Genomic DNA, 5,023 nt, shown 5'->3' on the forward strand with positions numbered 1-5,023 from the left:
GTTTCAGAAGCAAACTCCACAACCTCAGACATTGATCCCATCCCCACAACATTCTTTAAGCGAGTGTTTGATAGCATCTCCAGTCCTGTACGTCTTCCCTGATGCCTTTAAACAGCTGTTGTAAAGCCTCTATTAAAGAAACCTAAACTGGATAACAACACAGTAGCAAACCACAGAGCAATATCAAATCTACCTTTTATCAGTCAAATATTGGAAAGAATTGTCTCAGTCCAAATCAATTCCTATCTTAAAGAAAACAACATGTTAGAAGTGTTTCAGTCAGGTTTCAGAAGATACCACAGTACGGAAACTGCACTCACAGGTAATTAGTGACCTCAGACTCAACTCTGATGCAAATAAAATCTCCATCCTTATCCTATTAGATCTCAGTGCAGCTTTTGATACTATTCATCACAACATCCTAATCAATCGACTTGAAAAGCTTATTGGTTTCTCTGGCTGCGTGTTGAACTGGATCAAAACATATATCAGAGGAAGGATTTTCTATATTAGTCCAGGAGGCCATACATCAGAGAAACATGAGAGCCGCTACGGGGTTCCACAAGGGAGCTGCTTAGGCCCATTACTCTTTTCTCTCTATGTGTTACCGCTCGGCGACATCATCAGAGAGCATGGTATAGATTTCCACAGCCATGCGGATGATACACAATTGTACATATCCGCTGAACCAAATGATGTGACAGCCATAAACTCCATTACCAACTGCCTGACAGAAATAAACAAATGGATGAACGATAACTTTCTTAAATTGAATGAGGACAAAACTGAAGTCCTACTTGTCGGCCCCAAATCAAAAAGAGAGATGCTAACAAATAATCTAGGAAGTTTAACCACTTTGATTAAACCGGAGGTGACAAGTCTCGGTGTCATCCTGGACTCAGATTTGAACTTCAACGCCCATTTAAACAAAGTGAAACAAAATAGCTTTCTTTCATCTCAGAAACATAGCGAAGGTAAGACCATTAATAAATCACATGATGCAGAGAAGCTAATTCATGCTTTTATATCTAGACTACTGCAATGCACTATTCACTGGTCTCCCCAAGAAAGCTAGACTCCAGCTCATTCAAAACTCTGCAGCTAGACTACTGACGAATACCAAAATGAGGGAACACATTAGTCCTGTCTTAGCTACTCTACACTGGCTTCCTGTAACTTCTAGAATTGATTTGAAGGTGCTTCACCTCACATACAAAGCTCTAAATGGACGAGGACCCAGCTACATTGCTCACTCTCTAATGAACTACACACACCCGCCAGAACACTGCGATCATCAGATGCAGGTCTATTAGAGGTCACCAGAAAGAATCATAAGAAGATCGGTGATGCAGCCTTTGTAAACTACGCCCCAAAACTGTGGTACACGTTACCCAACAATATTAGGGAAGCCAATACGTTGGGCATTTTTAAAAGGCAGCTTAAAACCGATCTCTTTACCAAAGCATTTGACTGACTTTACACTATTATACTGCACTATTCTCTGTGATTGACATTGCACTATTTCTCTATGTTCTATTCCGCATGTTTTTATTTTTAATTATTTTATCCCATTTTATGCTTTGCTCTTGCTGCTTGTTTTACACTGATTTTATGTCTTATTTTTTACTGATGTAAAGCACTTTGAACTGAAATCCCCTATATGAAAGGTGCTATATAAATAAAGTTATTATTATTATTACTCAAGTACAATATTTGAGTACTTCTACTTTTACTCAAGTACAGGATCTGAGTAGGCCTACTTTTACTTAGAAGTAGATCTGAGTATTTCTACTTTTATTTAGAAGCAGATCTGAGTACTTCTACTTTTATTTAGAAGCAGATCTGAGTACTTCTACTTTTATTTAGAAGCAGATCTGAGTACTTCTACGCAAGGGGGGGGGCCGCCCACTTTTCAGGCCTGCCCCACATTTTCGCAGCGGCGGATGCCGTGTACAAATCTCGTTTCAATAATTCCCTCTACTCGAAAGTCACATCTAAAACGCGATCTGATCTAGCTGTGTATATTTTGTTATTTTTTATTGTTATATTCAATCTCATTAGCTATAGGCATTTTTTAAGCTTGTAAAGGGAAGATGACAGCTCGCCTCTCACGTGCCACTCTGCTCTTCCACAGCGTCGCTAACCCTCCCTCCCGCTGAAATTATGAATGTAAGGCGTATAGTATATCAGATAACACGGCAGGGTCCGTTACAGTTTTTTAAAATCTGATTTCAATTAAACAAAGTCTTAGCTTTCAGAATATTAAACTTGTTTCGGCAAATTCAGATGATAAATACAACTTTGAAGCTTGTAACGGCATAATTACAAGCAGAGAACGGAGTAACTTTACGTCACAGCCAACACACTCTCACTCCCTAAGGTCCAATAGCGACGTTTGGTCAGTGTCCGTGGCGTCCAATTGTGACGCTCCTAGGCTCCTTCAGCGTCATAAAGGGACGCAAATAGCTTTCAACTGATTGCAATGTATTCCCATCTGCGTCGGGATTTGATGTTCATGGAAGCACGGCATTCGTTTGTGTCGGCTGCCCTTAAAGGCAATGTGAGCGTCCATTCCCATTGGATAACGGAGAATTGTACACCCGGAAGTAAGTATTCCCCTTCCTGTCGATTGATTGTACAGTGATATCTGCACTACTCATTGACTAAAAAACACCAGATTATCCTTGTTAATTACACAACATTGATTGGTTTAAATTGTGTGCAATGCTTTTGTATTTTTCCCCTTCGATTCGGAGAAACAAATATTTTTTCTGAGTAAAGGATGGCAGAAGACACTACACTACCCAGAATCCCCAGCTATCGTTTGGACTACACCATGTGCTCTGTTTGACAAACCCCGTTTTTTTCACCATTCATTCCGATGGCTGGCGTCTATGTCACATGATCTTCACATTTCTCCCTGCAGAAAAAGAAAACATTGCCGAACTTCGTTTTATTCTCGGTGGAAAATGCCTATTTTAAAGTTAGTTTGGCCATTAAAATGCGTTTTGATGTCATTTGATGCGAGAAATATGAGTTGTTATTTCAGATTATGTGTGCAGTGGATGTACATGATCTTTAGTTTGCTAGTTATTACGAAGATTACTTCAGGAAATCGCGACGTTTTCATTGTTACCAAGGTGGTTGCTAGGGACGCTGCTATCGATATTATTTCTGTTATGTTGTGTAACTGTTTAATGGTGTTATCTTTATTGCTACCCCCTTCCCCGTCAATGTATAGTGTTGGTCCACAGCCTAAACATATTAGTTTAACACAATCCGCATCTAAAGATACGTTATTTTCCCCTGTGCAATTCCTGTCTCACATCTCAGAGCACATTGTCATTAACAAATACCGGAAACAGACAGAAAACATTTTAAAAAAATAAAATAATACCTTATTCCGAGTGTACTTGCTTTTCTCTTTGAAAGTCATCACATACCGGCATTGTAATACACGGTTCGGCTGCATTAAATATTACATATCTGCCGTAGTTCTGTATTTATAGAGCCCTGATGAGAAGAGCTCTAGACAAACATGAGGAACTGAAAACGTGACGTGGATCATAAATATATCAGCCATTAAACAACATCTTACATTTCTTTTCACACAATACGTCTCCTTGCAGTATCAACACTAATTCGGCTGACTTTTATATTTGATCCAATTGGTAGATAGGCTGTATTTACACCATAAAGGTGCACAGCTGATATAAAGGGACACCTGGTGGTTAAAGCATGTTATTGCATTTCATTATTTTTATTATTAGATATTAATAGGATCCTTATAAAGTATATTCATTACTCGTTATTCTCTACTAATAGTTAATTAAAGACTGTATATAATGACTATTTTGCACATCCCTTTCAAGATTTCATGATTTTAAGGTTTATTGACATATCATATAGGCCCACACAACTATGGTGTAGTTCTGCACTGAATGAAAAACTTGGGTCGCAGGTTCCTCAACAGTGCATTACAAGACATCTATCAATATGTATGCATACCTCCAGCAATGTTAACTATGTTGAAGCACTTATTTTAACTGATATTATACATAATGTATTATACTCTTATAAGATGTATGCAGATATTTCATCTCCGGCCTTGTCAGGTATTGAGCAATCAATAAATAAAGAACACAGAATTGTTAAATATAAAACACAGAATTTGTGCGATTATACTAAATGATTTACAAATAAACACAACTGCATTACAACTGTTACACATGCTGATGTAACGCAAATGTTCCAACTTGGGATCAATAAAGTACATCTTATCTTAAGCTGATCGTTTGCTATGCCATATTTGCAAAATTTGCCTCTGAACCTTGACAAGTGCATGTTTCAGGCTTATCAATTAATTTAATGTAATGTAATGTAATGTTATCAATGAACAAGAGGAGGGGTCACACACATAAGACCAACTGTTAAATAAAGCTCTTCTGACCTTAGCTGGCATGTGTGTATATATATTAATGCTGCCCATTATGGGCACGAGCAATTTTCACCCATTTATTAATTATATATTAAATGTGAGTGTTTCCTATCCCCTAAACCTCCAGGGATATACACAGTTTAATACTGGTAACTTCTTATTATGGGAAATACGAAAACGTCTTTTAAAACTACAACTCCCAGTAGAGACGTGCCATAGAGAACATGTTGCGAAACAGAATAGGCAGCATGTGTAGTTCTGGGGACGGGGTGGGGGAGGGGGGGACGCGGTGGACCCGTTCAAATCCAGTTTTGAACAGTCTGCCGTGGTTCCATCCCATTTCAAGTGCTGTTCGAGGCTCGATAACCCTCGGAGCACACTCTACAATCACAGAGCTTGAGGACTATCACGGGGTTTGTCGAACAGAGCACATGGTGTAGTCCAAACGATAGCTGGGGATTCTGGGTAGTGTAGTGTCTTCTGCCATCCTTTACTCCGAAAAAAGATTTGTTTCTCCGAATCGAAGGGGAAATACAAAAGCATTGCACACAATTTAAACCAATCAATGTTGTGTAATTAACAAGG

Source organism: Pseudochaenichthys georgianus, unplaced genomic scaffold (genome assembly GCF_902827115.2).
Source record: "Pseudochaenichthys georgianus unplaced genomic scaffold, fPseGeo1.2 scaffold_2078_arrow_ctg1, whole genome shotgun sequence".
Classification (NCBI taxonomy): domain Eukaryota; kingdom Metazoa; phylum Chordata; class Actinopteri; order Perciformes; family Channichthyidae; genus Pseudochaenichthys; species Pseudochaenichthys georgianus.